Source organism: Bufo gargarizans, chromosome 7 (genome assembly GCF_014858855.1).
Source record: "Bufo gargarizans isolate SCDJY-AF-19 chromosome 7, ASM1485885v1, whole genome shotgun sequence".
NCBI classification, from domain to species: domain Eukaryota; kingdom Metazoa; phylum Chordata; class Amphibia; order Anura; family Bufonidae; genus Bufo; species Bufo gargarizans.
This window is the reverse complement of record NC_058086.1, coordinates 26,077,113-26,096,188: the sequence shown is the minus strand read 5'-3', so window position 1 is coordinate 26,096,188 and position 19,076 is coordinate 26,077,113. Positions and strand designations below refer to the sequence as shown.

Below are 19,076 nucleotides of genomic sequence, written 5' to 3'. Positions count from 1 at the left end.
CTATCTATCTAATATCTATCTATCTATCTATCACCTATCTATCTATTTATCTATCTATCTATCTATCTCCTATCTATCTATCTATCTCATATCTATCTATCTATCCATCTATCTATCTCATATCTATCTATCTATCTATCTATCTCATATCTATCTATCTATCTCATATCTATCCATCTCATATCTATCTCATATCTCTCTATCTATCTATCTATCTATCTATCTATCTATCTATCTATCTCATATCTATCTAAAAAAACAAAAATACAACAGCCTCTCAGTTAGAAAAAAACTAAATAGGGTGCCAATCCTCTCAGGGAAGGTGGGCGACCGTTCCACTGTACAATATTTACAGCCTGACAAAGGCCTCATTGAGTGGCTGAAACGTTGTCTCGGAATAAATTGGGTCATCACCTTTCACTTTTATCTGGAGTGCTGCCTCATTTTTTGGAAATATAAATCTATCTAGATATACATTTCGCCTCCAGCTTAAGGGCTCATGCACATGCCCATATTGTTCTTCAGAGTTGTATCCGTTTTTTCACAGACAGCACAATGACCTATTCATTTCTATGGGGTCATGCAGACATCCGTTTTTTTGCAGATCCTGATCAGAAATTCCCAGTTCTGCTCCTATTCGTGTCCATACTTGTGGAAGACAATGGCCCTTTCTGTTGATGGCAGGGAGAAAAATACGGAATGCACGGAAAAGCGGCGTGAATTTAGCAGATTATCGACATACGGACGCGGCCAGGTGCAGAAGACCATAACAATGCAGGGTTCAGGTGACACCTCTGTGCCCTATACCAGTGCTTTGTGATCACAGTGGTGCTTAAAGAAGGGGGAGGGGGGACAACTGCGACCGGTTCTGGCAGCCGGTGAAATACGTTCTTCATAAGATCACCAGGGATTGCTCCGGCTTTCATGTACAGATAAAAGGAAGGAAAACTGAACTGTTATGAGGCACTAAACTCAGGCGGGTTACGACAGCTTGCAATTAACTATTTTTTTGCTGACACTGATATGAAGGGCATACTGTATTTCTAAATATGTGGGTGGTGGGACAACGCACAAACAGACAGGGATTTCCCTCTTCTACCCCCTTGAGCTGCATAATTAGGACTGGGTAGAGACATCTTTCATAGGGAGCCAGATTATGTCTGCAGAGTTGGTAACCGAAAACTGGTGCGGGCACGCAAATAGCAGACCTTCCAGAATAACTATGGAGGTAGAAAGAGAAGTCAGAAAGCAGGGTCAAAACCAGGAGAGACAGACTTGGTCATTGTAGTGCACAAGGGGTGAAGCCAGAGAAAGGCCAAGGCCAGTTATCAGGAGAGTCAAGAAAAGGAGACACAGAGTTAATCCAGAAAAAGAAAAAAACAGAAGTCAGTTCACTGGGTGAGTCAATATAAACAGGCACAACAGACACAGGGTTAATCCAGGAACAAACCAGTAGTCAGTTTACCGGGAGAGTCAATATAATCAGACACAGGGTTAATCCAGAAACAAACCAGTAGTCAGTTCACCAGGAGAGTCAATATAATCAGACACAGGGTTAATCCAGGAACAAACCAGTAGACAGTTCACCGGGTGAGTCAATATAATCAGACACAGGGTTAATCCAGAAACAAACCAGTAGTCAGTTCACCAGGAGAGTCATTATACAGGAATAGGATGTCGCATAGTATAGAGTCTTGATACAAATGAAATGACACGTCAATTAGGAATCAGCAGTCTTAAATCCCCCACCTAGCTCTGGGATTGGACAGAGTCAGACACCTGATTGGTTCTGCTTCTAGTCACACTGGCAGGTTGACCAGCCGGGACTTGGCATGGCAATCCTCGCAGCACAGTCCAGCATAGTGATTTGACTGGTTGAACTCTTGACACGTGGACATAAGTATAAAGATTTTCAGCTCTTCCTCATATAGACCTTTGATTACACTGGTCAGGATGCCTGAACCTACCTGAAGTGCTAGACACATTCATATGAATGAATATAAAATTCCACAGAGGAGAAAGTCTGCTGGTGGGATCGGCCATACATCTGCAATTGGGTCACACATCAAGGCTGCCACTTGGATTGGTACCACCACCCCACAGGAGAAAAATGGAAGCAGAGCTGGGGTAATTCCCAAATAAAACACTAGGGGACCTGAAAGACACAAAAAAAAAATATCATTGTTTCAGCATTGTATTATGTTTCAGAAATCCACCTTAGACGGACTCTGCAGGGTTCATGGGTCTGCACCTTGAAGTGTATCTCCACCAAAGAATAGCATTTCGTTTTTAAGTCACAATTTCAATGCTGACTTATTTTATTCTATTTCTTCATGGAGTTCAAAGCCCAGGTTTTCTGATACAAAGTCTCGAATCCCCTGCAAAAGACATAGCATTAAATTATAAAATTCTGTCTACATGCAGTCACCACTAGATGGAGCTCAAGTCATAAGACCTGATTCAGCTGCCATTGAACTTAATTATAAATCCAGCAAGCTCTTGAGCTCCCTCTGGTGGTGGCTGCAGTTAGCCAGAATTTTATAATCTAACTCTATGTCTATGCAGGCGATCTGGAGCCAAGTAACATATAAACAGAGCTCCGTCCGTTATATATCAAGAAATTCATCGGTGCAGAATTTTGAACCTAAAAATGACATGATGTTCAAAGTTGGAGTCATATTTGTGTCAACATCCAGCATCAGCCGTCAGCGTGGGAACCTCTCTGGGCCCTGGCAGGATAGAGGAATTTCTTTGAAGCATATTGAATTGTAATTAGCAATTTCCCAAGACAGAAATACAGAATGAAGCGTTCTTATCTCCAGTTCCCACATTAACCCAGATATTTGTTCCAATTCCGCACTCCCTATTGATCCTACTCCAGTCAATGCTTCTATATCATCTGCAGGTTTGTTACAGTGTGTATAGTACAGGTTGTCTATGATGTGTAAAGCTTCCCTCATACACTATGTGATTCATTAATAGGAATTTTCTGTCCCTCTCGTTAGGTGGACACAGAATTTCAATATTTTTACCATTATGTCATTTTAGGCCCCACATTCCACGCTGATTCATTTCTTAATTTATGTTAATATATTTGCAGAGCGGTCAGAGATGTGTCATTCTCATGCAGAGTTCCAAATACCCTGATACAATTTTGGCTTTCTGCAGCCGCCACTAGGGGGAGCTCACTTCATAATATTTTACAGTATTCCTGAATTCGATGCAGTAAGCTCTTCAGCTCCCCCTAGTGGCGGCTGCAGACAGATGGGATTTTGCAGTAAAGTCTATGCAGGAGATTTGGAGCTCTGTATCGGACAAACACATCTCTGATGATTCCGATCAAGTGCATTTTAAAGAATGGAATAATGGATACAATTGCTGTGAGGCTAATTGCTCTGTCATGACGCCATATTTGCTCAGCACAAATGTGTTGACTGATGGGTTACAACTGTCCACCTTCTAACGGGTCCGGGAATGCAGCAGTTACGTGTGGATAGTGATGCAGATGGCGATTTTGACCCATAGAATGCCCCTATGATAATGCTGACCACACAGGGGGCATGATGGCAAGTCCTTCCATGGGGATAGAGGAGCAAATATGTTGTAGGAAGAGGGGCTATAAGTTACTACAAAACTTTTTAACTTTTTTATACCTACAGCCCTAGAGCTAGAGGGGCACGCGGTGAGGACTGGGGTGAATTATTACATCCTCCTTCCCAAACAATCAGTTAATCTTTATTTCTTAGCGCGCTGAGAGCCGGGTCTGCCTGACTGCGCCGGAAAGAGAAAGAGACGTCAGGATAATTCAATTACTAACCAAAATATAAGAAATGGAAAGAGAGGAATGAGACCGTTCCACTGGATAATTCCGATCTCTCATATTAATCAGCCTGAGAGGTGAACGGCTTAATACAGACACGTCCCCTGACTGTATACTAATCAGCACATAGCACTGCGGACAGGATACACATGGATGGGACACGGGGTGCAGAGTAGTAATCACACAGAGGCTGACCCCCCTGCTATATAAGAAACCGCCAGCATTATACACATCACATGGTACGTGGTGACCCAAAAGTATTCATGTATGCTTAAACACGATACTGAAAGATTCCTGATAGCAAAATATTATTCCTTGGCTACAATGATAGACGATCACCCAGCAATCCCGTCTGCTGTTTCCAATAGCAAGGATACGTAATGTATGTACATAGTGACTGCACCAGCAGAATAGTGAGTGCAGCTCTGGAGTATAATACAGGATGTAACTCAGGATCAGTACAGGATAAGTAATGTATGTACACAGTGACTGCACCAGCAGAATAGTGAGTGCAGCTCTGGAGTATAATACAGGATGTAACTCAGGATCAGTACAGGATAAGTAATGTAATGTATGTACACAGTGACTGCACCAGCAGAATAGGGAGTACAGCTCTGGAGTATAATGCAGGATGTAACTCAGGATCAGTACAGGATAAGTAATGTAATGTATGTACACAGTGACTGCACCAGCAGAATAGTGAGTGCAGCTCTGGAGTATAATACAGGATGTAACTCAGAATCAGTACAGGATAAGTAATGTATGTACACAGTGACTGCACCAGCAGAATAGTGAGTGCAGCTCTGGAGTATAATACAGGATGTAACTCAGGATCAGTACAGGATAAGTAATGTATGTACACAGTGACTGCACCAGCAGAATAGTGAGTGCAGCTCTGGAGTATAATACAGGATGTAACTCGGGATCAGTACAGGATAAGTAATGTAATGTATCTACAGTGACTTCACCAGCAGAATAGTGAGTGCAGCTCTGGAGTATAATACAGGCTGTAACTCCGGATCAGTACAGGATAAGTAATGTAATGTATGTACACAGTGACTCCACCAGCAGAATAGTGAGTGCAGCTCTGGAGTATAATACAGGATGTAACTCAGGACCAATACAGGGTAAGTAATGTATGTACACAGTGACTGCACCAGCAGAATAGTGAGTGCAGCTCTGGAGTATAATACAGGATGTAGCTCAGGACCAATACAGGGTAAGTAATGTATGTACACAGTGACTGCACCAGCAGAATAGTGAGTGCAGCTCTGGAGTATAATACAGGATGTAGCTCAGGACCAATACAGGGTAAGTAATGTATGTACACCGTGACTTCTTTTACGTAGATTATATCTTTATATAAACTGCACAATGGTGGTTAAAACCCATGTTGTAAAGTCAGCTACTCCAGCAACCAGTGGTCTAGAATCACAGCTCGCGCTGCACATTCTGTCTACCTGCAGTCACCACTGGGGGGAGCTGATGAGATTATTGCATACTGATTATACTGTGAACTCAATAATACATCAGCTCCCTCTAGTAAGGGTTGAAGCAACTCAGCAGAGTACCAGAGGATCATCTGATGGGCCCAAGCGCTAACTAACTGCGGACCCCTTATTAAACATGGCCCTTAAGGTCTAGCAGTAGCAGATCTTGGTACTAGCTCTGTATCAGCATGCTGCATTGTTCTTCCCTGGTACCCATTACTTATGCCGTTACATTTACATTGTATTCTATAGAGGACAGACTGGATAACGGATCAGGAAATCTACGTGTTCTACCATTTACTGGTGGAATAGTAGAGCTTGCAGTTATATTTAATTGTGAACAGCTTGCTATTTTCCATTACTACGTGACAGATAACGCGTGAGATTCCACACTGCAGGTAACGATCCGGACGTGCTTTCGGGGTGCACACCCTGCAAATCTTTTCAAACTGTTTCCATACAGCACACATAAAGGCACTCGGCGAAAGAAGCGACAAGTCTCTTGTATCCATAGCAACCCGCGCTATTACCCCCCGTCTTAATGTAGCAGGGTAGGCGCACCGCTGCGAAAAGACACTCTCCGATTGGACATATGTGGCATCCAGCTGTGCCGCATACAATGGGAGCCCTCAATTCTCCAAATTGGTTTCACTTTTGTTTTCTTTCCGCCGCCATGCTCTTTCTTCTGGAAAATGGTTGTTTAATTTGTTTCTATCAGGGTTGAGTCTATAAAACTATCATTGCTCGCGTCATCGTCTTCTGTCTGCTTCTGGGAAAGCTGGGTGACGATCACAAAGAGATGGATGTATAAGGGACAGTTCACATCTCAGTTTGATTTTCCGTTCTTCTAATGTGTCAGAACAACAGAAAAAAAACTGGATTCTGTATAAAAATGCATCATGTTGCACATTTGCCAGCTGTTTGAGTCATTTCTGTCAGAGATCCGGGTTTTTTTTAGACGGAAAAAAAAGTACTGGATGCAGGACTTTTTTTTCAATGTAAAAAAACGGATCTCAGACAAAAGTGGCTCAAACGGATGCGAAATGTGCAACAGGATCCTGTTTTTGTGGGGGGTTTTCTGACGGATCAGAAGAACGACGTAGCTAGGCAAAGGTGTCAGGCGAAAAGGCTAGAGCAACGTAACAGCTGATACATTATGTCCAATGAAATGACAGCCAGGATAACGTTGCGACATACAGATGTCGGTTCTACCGGAGACTATAGATGGCCATACACAAGTTAGAAACTGGTTGATGGTTGAAGTTGCAGTAGTACAAAAAAAAACATCTGGTGAACGATCTGTTCGCAGACACGGCCATACACATTTGAGTCAATATTGGATGTTATGCACTTCAATGAAACCAGGCGATGGATGAAAGATCTTTCTGGTTAAATCCTTTCAAAGAGAGATTTTTTGTCTATCTTGCAAAAATATTAAATATACCCAACTTCTTTGCAGACGATGATAGTTTGTCGTCAGTTGGCTAAATTTCAACCAACGAATGTTTGTTTTGGTTGCAATCATCTGTTTTGATCTCCTTTAGATTACCGTCTGTGGGCACCTCTATCCTCTGCAGGTCTACTGGAGACCTATCCTCTGCAGGTCTACTGGAGACCTATCCTCTGCAGGTCTACTGGAGACCTATCCTCTGCAGGTCTACTGGAGACCTATCCTCTGCAGGTCTACTGGAGACCTATCCTCTGCAGGTCTACTGGAGACCTATCCTCTGCAGGTCTACTGGAGACCTATCCTCTGCAGGTCTACTGGAGACCTATCCTCTGCAGGTCTACTGGAGACCCATCCTCTGCAGGTCTACTGGAGACCCATCGTCTCCAAGTCTACTGGAGACCTATCGTCTCCAAGTCTACTGGAGACCTATCGTCTCCAAGTCTACTGGAGACCTATCGTCTCCAAGTCTACTGGAGACCTATCGTCTCCAAGTCTACTGGAGACCTATCGTCTCCAAGTCTACTGGAGACCTATCGTCTCCAAGTCTACTGGAGACCTATCGTCTCCAAGTCTACTGGAGACCTATCGTCTCCAAGTCTACTGGAGACCTATCGTCTCCAAGTCTACTGGAGACCTATCGTCTCCAAGTCTACTGGAGACCTATCATCTCCAAGTCTACTGGAGACCCATCCTCTGCAAGTCTACTGGACTATCCTCGGTTACACAGCTTGCATTGTGAAGCATATTCTGGATGACTCTGGATTACAGATGAGCAAATCAATTCTAACAAATCAATTTGTCTCCTCAGCAGGACTTCTTCACCTGCCGCTAGATTGACAGGGCTGGCCCTGACAATTTCCTGCCTGTGCCATTGCTCCAATTAGCACTATGACTGTGAAGGCAGCAGGTGGGCGCTTCTTCACCCCTCACAGGTAAAGTCCTGCAGATGAGACAAATCTATTTAATCTCTACACTGAATGAAGGACCCGACATCCATTCAAAGCTGAATCTGCCCAGAATGGCAGCAACTGATCATCCCTTCCTGCTGTGACCGATGGCGTTATATACCTTATGTTTCATATATGCCATAGAGATAAAATTCTGGCTGCCTGTAACCGCCACCAGGGGGAGCTCTCTGTATACAGACTGATGTGCTCTCAATGAAGCCAGTATTAGGGCTCATGCACACGAACATATGTATTTTGCGGTCCGCAAAACACGGATCCACAAAAAATAGGGATGTAGTCTGTATGACATCCGTATTGCATAATTTTTTTTGTGAATCCATTGTAAAAATGCCTATCCTTGTCCGCAAAATAGACAAGAATAGGACATGTTCTATCTTTTTTGTGGAATGGCCATGCGGACATACGGAAACGGAATGGACATGTCCGTTTTAGTTTTTTTTGTGTGGACCCATTGAAGTGAATGGTTCTGTATACGGATCGCAAAAATTTTTTTAAAAAAAAAATGGAACGGATGCAGAAAAAACTACATTCGTGTGCCTCAGCCCTTAGGCTAGGGTCACAACCGCATTGGAGGATCCATCACCGATTTTGTCAAAAATAGCACAATATGCGGCAAAATGACGGACGCCATGATAAAAATCCACGGGGCAGCGGCATGGCAAAAGAAGAGAATCCTTATAGGGCAACATCCCCCCCCCAAAAAAATATAATCCAAAATTGCAGGTGTTATCAGCAAATATTAAGATGTAAATTCGCCTGAAGCCGGCGCAGTCACTCGTGCGGACGGACGAAGGCGCCTGTCCCGACTCCCGCCCATTAGTCACTGCTCACTAATTACACCGCAGCCTGGTTTCATCAGGCCGTGTTCATTAATTTGTTTCCGAATGTCGGCGCAGAGAAGCCAAGGTCAGCGGCTGGAGCGAGGGGCTGATTTCGCAGTTTAACACGCAAGATGCTAAGTACTGGCCTTTTGTTTCTGGTGATGTTGAGCGGATGAATTATGCAGGGATTGCTGTGATTAGGTTTGTGGAAGGGCTCTGATTAATGGCAGTTCTGCCCTTTTTAAAACCAGAGATTAATTCTCCTCTTCTTCTGCCTGGTGGTAACCTTGTCGCCGCCAGAGGAGCGCCAAATGTGCCGGGCGGCTGCTGCGGTAAGTCCTCAACAGGTCTAGGCTGCCCTTTAAAATGGGAGCTTTGCCCACTGTATCTTAAAGCAGTGCTCTCTAACTCTTGCCATGCGCAAAACTACCACTCCCAACGTGTCAGGATATGCTGGATGTTTTGCAGTGGTACCACGTGTTGCATCGGGCAGAGGTCTCCAACTTGTGGCTGTTGCAGAACTACCACTCTCAGCATGCCCTGGACAGAATATCTCTCGGCTCTCCTAACATTTCTGTTTTAGTAAATACTTGTATCCCCCACCAAACATTATATGTAGAGCATTTGTTTTCTCAGCTGTTTGGGTAGTGCCTGAACTCTGTTATTCCTACTGGAAATGGTAACTGTCAATTGACAGTTATTCCTTTTGTCATGGGGGGGGGGGGTTACCTTATACACTCTGATATTGTCTAATCAGTGCTGGCAGTGTCAGACTATATAGAGGATCGCACCCTATGGACAAGGGGGACGGTAACGCTCAGTGGTCAATTTATTCCTACATTTCCAAGAGGAATAACAGAGTAATGGAACAGAATCAAAGGTGCTTCTGAATTGGGGGGATACAAGCAGTTGTTATAACAGACAGGTCAGGTGAGCTGAGAGGCACCTTGTAAAGTAGGAGGCAGTAGCTCCAAGGGGGGTGCTATAGGAGGTCCCGGTGGTTGAGGGGCCCAATGGCACGGTACACGGTCGATGGGGTCCCTGTTAAAGATTTTGCAATGGGGCCCAGGAGTTTTAAGTTACACCTCTGGATAGCATCCATTTAGGAAATTCCCTAGTATATTAGCCCTCCTTAAAGGGGTATTCTAATGGATAGCTGATTGACTGGAAAACCCCTTTAAGGCATCTATACTTTGAGACTTCAAGTTCATCAAATGTTTTGGGTGAGAATGTCCATGAATTACAGTATATATATATATATACATATACTGTATATATACACTTTATGTTATATCTATTAATGAAATATTACACCACGAAGGGGCGGAGCTGTGACAACATCTCACAAGCAGAGAGCAGTTGCTATGGCGGTTATTGCAGCATTTAATTTGAGGATCCTATGACTTTAAAAACCAAGGATAATATAGAATTTTAATAGGGGAATTATAATTTTTTGTGGGTGCAGGGGGACATTCTTGGGGCGACTTTGTTTTGTGTAGAATTGCCCTTTAAGAACCTTACAATATCCAAAAATTGGAAAAACACGTTTTTTTTTTAAAATAAGTCGTGAACACGTCAGCGTCTCTTTCATGCTCCTCTTTTGTATGGTCCATGACCGTCAGCGGCTTTTGTGTGCCTCATTGTATTTCGTATCTAGGAGCAGCTTGACGGAGCCGAGGATCCTGGGGGGGCAGGTACGTATCCACGCAGTCCCACAATGCGGCATCAATGCAAAGAGCGGGCGACGAGAGCAGAACTGCGGTTAATTTAATTAGCTCATGACTTGCTCCTCTCGTCTCACGTGCCGCATCCAGGCATCTGCTGCTCGGAAATAAAAGGATTTCTGCAGAACAATGAACCCCGGTGCCTGAAAGTAGCTGCAGGATATAAAAAAATATATATATACCCACAATGCAACGTCAGGTGCGCAAATCACATCAGCAGGTGGCGGCTCTAAGGTCAGAACAAAGTCAGCTTTAGCAGCAACCGGAGTAGAAGAAAAGCCTGTCCACGCTCCATGTCCTTACTGTACAGATATAACAAGTGACCCAGTGGCCCTATGACCTAGAATGGGGCCACACATTGCCATGAGCCAGCTGAGCCCCTGACCCTTGCATCGGAGAGGCTAGCTTTAGAGTATAAGGTCACAATTTAAAGGGGTATTCCTACTTCACTTGAGTGGTGGGCACATATAGGAAGAGCCCCCTGTATGTGACCAAGGTCAGGTTTTTAGAGTTGAGACCCTCCACCTGCCAGACATTTAGAGTAAAGATGGTTGTAAGGTTTTAAATTAAAGACTATACTCCATTCACATCCAAAGCTGCATTCTTGCTGCAGCTTTTGCCTTGATTTTGAACGCATTGCAGCTATTTTGTTAAAACTGGTGTCACCGTGAGGAGTGGAAACCCTAACCGATTCCTGATAGCACGCATCAGAGTACAGAAGCCTGCACACCGGGGGATTTGTAGCGTGATTTTTGTCTTGTTTTTCCAAAAATTGGCAAAATCGAGAAAGAACCTCGCAGGTTTAAGAAATGGATCACAGCGACGTTTGCTTGGTATGAACAGCGTGGTCGTCTGGGTTACAGAAAGATTAGAACGGAAAGAAGCTGAATTTCGAATGCTGCTCTGGACGTGACTGGAGTAGAAGATGAATAAAGCAAACTATTTACAACTCGCTACTATGTGTAGATTAGACCTGAAACATTCAGCTCTGCTGGTGCCTACAGGTGACAGATTAGCAGAGCTGAGTATGACACGGGTTGGGCGGCTGCAGCATCGCAGTACATGTGGCAGGTCCGAGCTATCGATCGGCCCATAGACTCATGTCTCTTTCATGACACTTTATGAAGGGCATTTGCTGCTCCCTCAATTATTCAATAATATCCACCGCCTGACTAATTGAATCCATAGGACGTGAGCACGCAGAGGTTACCGCACATATAGACCGTGCTTAACTCTGCCCAAAGCATTTAGATCCAATGACATCAATGGGGGTCACATACTTATACTGAGTGCAGCCGACACCGGTCAGGCCGGTTAATCATTCCGGATGAGATGTTTGTGCACGGGCAGATCGGGTCGATAATGACGGAAGCAAAAATCCATTCTTTATGTGCAGAGATAGCAAGGTTGCCTACATAATTTGGGGCCTTTAAGTCCCAAAGCCTGCCTATTTCATTTCAAGCCCCTCCCCCTTTGGCACCGACCACACCTTTCCCGATACTGGAAGGTAGAAGTCACACCGGGCCCTTATGCCTTAAAGGGCCCTGCAAACCCACCTTATAGGGATTGTCGCACGAAAAATACTTTACAGTTTTCAAATCAGCACCTGGATCTGAATACTTTTGTAATTGTATGTAATTAAAAATTTTGCATAGCCACTGAGTTATTCAATAAAATGTATTTGTATAGCGCCACCTGCTGTTTTTCTTTTCTTATTTCTTTGACCTGCTCACTGGGAAGGCCGCACATGCTCAGTTTCATTCTTTATATGCCTCCTGAGCTCTGATAGGGAGAGCTGAGACACACCTCCTGAACTGTGAAAGGCAGAGCATGGACACACCCCCTGAGCTGCAGCAGAAAGGACACTCCCCTTGAGCTGTCAGCTTGATATAACTCTAGCAGAGCCATGAATGGGGAGATCTCTGGATCTATGTGAGGTACAGGGCAGGTTCTAGCTTTGTTAGAAAGAGATTATTATGGACTGTATGACGTCTGACTATATGATTTTTATTTTTTACATTAGTCACGGGATAACATACCATCTCAAATTTGCGTGGATTGGCCGATCATGTGACGCTTCTCTTCTGAAAGTCCTTTACCGGTTTCCAGCCCGGAGAATAGACAGGGTGTCACTTTCGCTATGGATGGGGGCAAGCAACATTTCTCTCCTTGGCGCATGCGCAAGCTCCTTAATCCACCTCATCTGCGCATGCGCCAGGGAGAGCAATACTTCTGGCAACCTGATTGGTTGCCACATACTCGCCAACAGTACCGATACAGTCCCATGAATCATGTTAGGGGCGGAGTTTATGCAAGTCCCACCTTTTGTGGGTCGCCCCAAGGGAAGGAGCTTGAATGTTACAATGTTTACTTTTCAAATGTTGCTAAGTATGGTTTCCATGGTGATTGTCTTATATTGCTGACTGCTCCACTATTACCTTTTTTGAACACCCCACCCTTTTTTTAGATTTCTGCTTGCGGTCAGTGAACTGAAACATTCTCGAGTCTGAACACATATTTTGTCGGGGCTGCTGCACATGGGCCCATAGAAGTCAATGGTGCAGTTGAAGGCATGCACTACTTTGGTTCGTGTCTCACGGAGCACAGAGCTGGAGACCATTGGAGACAATAGTGTCCGACGGCTGCCTATGTGGACATACGGACTTTACTGTGTATTAAATGTGTACATTTTAAATATGGCTGTCTGCATCCCACCTGAGTGTTCTTTAATCATACCCGATATAATCGGACGTAAAAGATTATATTTAATCTGCAGTGAGATTTGTCACTGGTGTCATTGGTGACTAGGGCTTCAAGAGTTAATTCAGAGCGTCTTCTCCTCGACGTATAAAAGGGTTAAAAACAAAACCCTCCGGCTCCTGCAGTTTGATAGTATTAGCTTCCATTAGCTCAGCTGGTGACGCCCGCTGTGCATTGTGGGGGATGTGAATATATCAGCGCTTTTATGACAAGGAATAATAGCATGAAACCGATCCTCTTGGCAGGTGTCTTCACATATCTAAGCAGCTCACACGACTGTTACCAGGGTGACACAGTGACTCACATGTACCAAGCGTAGCAGGGGTTAAAGACTAGTGTTGAGCGAACTTGTGTTTTAAGTTCTGCGTCCAAAGTTCGGGTTCAGGTTATAGAAGAATCGCGTAACGGAATTTGGAATCCATAACGGGATTCTTTGATAACCCGAACTTTGGATGCAGAACTTAAAACACAAGTTCGCTCAACACTATTAAAGACACATTTACTGTACACGTATATATGGCCATATACTATACGAGATGAAACGGGGGATGATAGGCGAGGGCTGTCAATGACTATGTGCTAAAACAACTGCATATATATATATAGTGTCCTGGAGCATTTGTGGACATTTTGCCCCTATTGCTACTGTGCAAAGCCATCAACTCCTTACTTTATTGCACTTTGAAGGGTTAGGCCCCTTTCACACGGGCGAGTATTCCGGACCCATTCATTTCTGTGGGGCTGTGCACATGAGCGGCGATTTTTTCACGCATCACTTGTGCGTTGCGTGAAAATCGCAGCATGCTCCTCTTTGTGCGTTTTTCACGTAACGCAGGCCCCATAGAAATTAATGGGGTTGCATGAAAATCGCAAGCATCCGCAAGCAACTGCGGATGCGGTGCGATTTTCACTCACGGTTTCTAGGTGACGATCGGGATGGGGACCCGATCATTATTATTTTCCCTTATAACATGGTTATAAGGGAAAATAATAGCATTCTGAATACAGAATGCATAGTACAATAGCGCTGGAGGGGTTAAAAAATAATAATTTTACTCACCTTAATCCACTTGTTCGCGCAGCCCGGCATCTCTTCTGTCTTGTTCTGTGAGGAATAGGACCTTTGATGACGTCACTACGTTCATCACATGGTCCGTCACATGATCCATCACCATGGTGATGGATCATGTGATGGACCATGTGATGAGCATAGTGACGTCATCAAAGGTCCTATTCCTCACAGAACAAGACAGAAGAGATGCCGGGCTGCGCGAACAAGTGGATTAAGGTGAGTAAAATTATTATTTTTTAACCCCTCCAGCGCTATTGTACTATGCATTCTGTATTCAGAATGCTATTATTTTCCCTTATAACCATGTTATAAGGGGAACTAATACAATCTACACAACACCTAACCCAAACCCAAACTTCTGTGAAGAAGTTCGGGTCTGGGTACCACAGTCGGTTTTTTATCACGCGCGTGCAAAACACATTGCATCCACGCGATAAAAACTGAACAACGGACCGTAATCGCAGTCAAAACTGACTGCAATTGGGTACCTACTCGCGCGGGTTTGCCGCAGTACACCCGGGACGCATCCGGACCTAATCCGGACACGCTCGTCTGCAAGGGGCCTTAAAGGGCATCTGTCACCTGGTTTGACCATATTAAGCTTTGCCATATTTAATAAAAATACCTTATTTCCTGCAGTGGTTTTCTTTCTTCTCTTCATGGTTTTATTTAGTTAAAAAAGCGATTTTTGTATTATGCAAATTAACCCCGAAGGTGCCCAGAGGGGCGTTATTCATCACCCTTTGAGCCCAGTAACGCCCCCCCCTGCAGTGCCTAGCCCGCCTTAATTTAGAGCCCAAGCACGCCTCCTCGTTATGAACCATCGTCCCACAGCCTAGGTGAACAGCGCCGCCCTCTCCGCTACGTCAACTAATTCATTCGAGCTACGCACCTGGAATCTTCGTTTTGTCCGCCGGAAATCTCGCGCAGGCGCAGTACCGCCTACTGCCTGCGCGATCCAATAGCTCCTGAGGGCAACAGCGATAAGAAGACGTCACTGGGCTCGGCGCATGCCCAGCGACACTGCCTGCCATATAAGAAGACCTCATTATTATAAATGGCACATGGTAGGTGGCGGTTCACATTACAGCTCAGGAGCTTCAATTGACACCTCAAATTGAAGGGTTTCCAACGTCGTGGCTCCTTAGTTTTGGCAACGGGGGGGGGGGGGGTCTTTCAATTTTGAATTGACTAATGACGTATGAGTTCTGCTGCAGGAGCTTCAAAGCTTCATCCATGAAACACTGTGATCTGCAAACAGTTGCTCATTCCGGCACTCTGCACTCTATGGAGTCACTTAAGTAAAGACCCGAGGGGCCCCATTCTCCGCTGGCGACCCCCTCCCGGAGCACTACATGTAGAGTGTTTGTTAATGGCAAGGCGTGTGTTGCCGCAACTGATCGCTGCATTTATAAGCTGAGCAATCACGGCTTTTAGTCTTTATGTAATGTTTTGATGGTGGGAGATGTGTGTGGGAAGAGGCTGGTGTCGTGTCTGATGCGTGCAGCTCCAGAGGGTGTACTGTGCTAAAGCAACTGCTTTAAAGGGGGTTGTCCGGGATTTTCATACCGCTGGACTATCCTCAGGATAGGTCATCAGGATCTGATCGGTGGGGGTACGACACCCGACACCGCCGCTGATCTGCTGTTTGAAGAGGCTGAGGTGCTCCGGTGATCGCTGAGGCCTCTACTTGGGCTAGGGATGTCATGGTCATCCCCACGTGGCCAAGTTTCAGCTAAGACCCATTCAAGTGAATGGGTCTGAGCTGCAATACCAAGCTGGCGCTTTGCTTGGTAAGCTGTAAGAGCCAGGCCCTCCTTAAACAGCCGGGTATCAGATTCTGGCCAATCTGATACTGATGACCATCAATATGAAATACTCAAGACAACCCCTTTAAAGGGGTTGTCCTATTACAACAATATAGTATAGGCGATAAGTGTCTGCAGGGGTCTGGTCGCTGGGGCCTCCACCTGTCACAAACACGTGTCATGTTCCCCCGTTTGAATGGAGCTGCAAAAATGCCCTTTTTAGTGATACTGTGGCTGGTACTCAGGTGTAGGAATGCCAGAGTGGTGTTGGGTGGCCTAAATGTCCCTTAATGTTGGTGCACGTGTCACGGTGCTCCTATCTAGGCGTTGGCTCCGAAGCAATGAAAAGGGGGGGATGTTGATGAAGGGGATTTAGAAATAAATTGAGTCCAGACCTTGTGATGAAGTTGATAACAGCTTTACTCTCATTAAACGTTTCTCCAAACAGTCTCAGGCTTTGCCTTGGTTCCCAGCAGGCAATAGCATGTAAACGCTGGCAGGCAAACAAACTCAACTCTGATAAATCTGTTGCTCTCTGGCTCTGCGGTGCTGACAAGCTTAAATAGAATCTCTGCTTCTGCAGGATGCTGCAGATTCTCTCTGTAGTCTGACTCTAGGTTTGTCCAGGGAACTTTTCCTCCTGGCTTTAGAAGCTCCAAGCTGTGCCTCCACATCCAGTAAAGCTGAAGGTGCTCTAGCTGGCTCATGCAAGGCACGTCGCCTGCTTCCTTCCCCTATCAAAGGGTAAGCTAGACTGACTAAAACTGGTCCCCACCCTTCCTGCAGGAAATGGGACTCACCCACTCCTCTATGAGACTGTAGCTCTGTCGTGTTTTCTGCCACCTACTGTTGAACCAGGGATATTACATGATAAGATAAACAGTTTCAAGAAATAGATCTGCACAGTGTGACAGTCCTGCTATAAATACACAAAATGACATTAGGTTAACCATAGAAGATAGTAGCAGGGTGTAGAAGTGGTAATGGCACTCTGGGTATTGTCCTCCTACTTGGATTTAATAGAGCTGGGAGCTTAAAATGTGGAGAAATCTGAAATCCATGAACCAAGTGGTTTCATAATGAGAGCCCTTGTTTATAAGGTCCCTCAGCAAGATCAGCTGGACCCAAGGCCATCCTTTCTCTAATCTTGGACAGCCCCTTTCAGTTGTCCTGTTGTTTTTTTCATCAGCTGGGATTTAACTTGGATCCTTCAGAAATATTTTGTTCATCCTTGTGTCCCAAAGGGCAAAACTTGTTCTTAATATAAGTGGATTTCCCAAGGCGACAGATTCTTCATTTTGCTAATTGTTCTGTAGGAAAACGGCATCTGAATAATCTTAGAGATCCGTTATCATTTAGTGAGTTCACATTAATACTGAAATTCAACATATAATCTCTTGATCAATTTGCTCTCTGAATCATGAAGAATCGCTCGGATCCCCGGCCAGCTTCCTGCTCATCATCTCCCTGCATTGTCCTCATGACCTTGCAGTGATGTGATTCTCTATCCAAAGCCGCACTCTTCGTACAGCAATGCACTTTCCATAATAATCATCCTGTTCCTGGAAATGACCCATTGCAAGGTATGGATTTCATCCTCCATACCGCAGCCATAGGTCCGGCGGAAGACCTGTGCGACTGTATACTGTCAATGAGCACCAGTTTCTGTAAACTATGATTTTATACCCTCATTTCCTTGCTAGATTTATGGACGGCTGTGCACAGTCACTTGTGTCACCAATAATGATCTAGTAGTGCTTCCTTTTTTTCCCTGTGGTGTACATTGAAAATATGAAAATGTCCTCACTAAGGTTGCCGGGGAATAACCGTAACAAGAAACAAGAATATAACTACTATAATACTTCCCTCTATGAACAAGAATATAACTACTATAATACTGCTCCTATGTACAAGAATATAGCTACTATAATACTGCCTCCTATGTACAAGAATATAACTACTATAATACTGCTCCTATGTACAAGAATATAACTACTATAATACTGCTCCTATGTACAAGAATATAACTACTATAATACCGCCTCCTATGTACAAGACTATAACTACTATAATACTGCTCCTATGTACAAGAATATAACTACTATAATACTGCTCCTAGGTACAAGAATATAACTACTATAATACTGCTCCTATGTACAAGGATTTAACTACTATAATACTGCCTCCTATGTACAAGAATATAACTACTATAATACTGCTCTTATGTACAAGAATATAACTACTATAATACTGCTCCTATGTACAAGAATATAACTACTATAATACTGCTCTTATGTACAAGAATATAACTACTATAATACTGCCTCATATGTACAAGAATATAACTCCTATAATACTGCCTCCTAATGTACAAGAATATAACTACTATAATACTGCTCCGATGTACAAGGATATAACTACTATAATACTGCCTCCGATGTACAAGGATATAACTACTATAATACTGCCTTCTATGTACAAGAATATAACTACTATAATACCGCCTCCTATGCACATGGATATAACTACTATAATACTGCCTTCTATGTACAAGGATATAACTACTATAATACTGCCTTCTATGTACAAGAATATAACTACTATAATACCGCCTCCTATGTACATGGATATAACTACTATAATACTGCCTTCTATGTACAAGAATATAACTACTATAATACTGCTCCTATATACAAGAATATAACTACTATAATACTGCTCCTATGTACAAGAATATAGCTACTATAATACTGCCCTCTATGAGCAAGACTATAACTACTATAATACTGCTTCTATGAGCAAGAATATAACTACTATAATACTGATCTTATGTACAAGAATATAACTACTATAATACTGCTACTATGTACAAGAATATAACTACTATAATACTGCCTCCTATGTACAAGAATATAACTACTATAATACCGCCTCCTATGTACAAGGATATAACAACTATAATACTGCCTTCTATGTACAAGAATATAACTACTATAATACCGCCTCCTATGCACATGGATATAACTACTATAATACTGCCTTCTATGTACAAGGATATAACTACTATAATACTGCCTTCTATGTACAAGAATATAACTACTATAATACTGCCTCCTATGTACATGGATATAACTACTATAATACTGCCTTCTATGTACAGGAA

At 43.8% G+C, this 19,076-nt stretch overlaps 1 protein-coding gene across 1 annotated transcript in view; it reads right to left on the bottom strand.

Moving 5' to 3' along the window:
* The window catches only part of LOC122944068 (G-protein coupled receptor 22-like), a 183,343-nt gene that overhangs the window by 39,184 nt on the left and 125,083 nt on the right, over positions 1-19,076 (bottom strand). Inside the window, exon 2 of the mRNA XM_044302282.1 lies at positions 1,968-2,155. The gene's annotated coding sequence lies outside the window, so the exon portion shown is untranslated. The remainder of the gene's footprint in view (positions 1-1,967; positions 2,156-19,076) is intronic.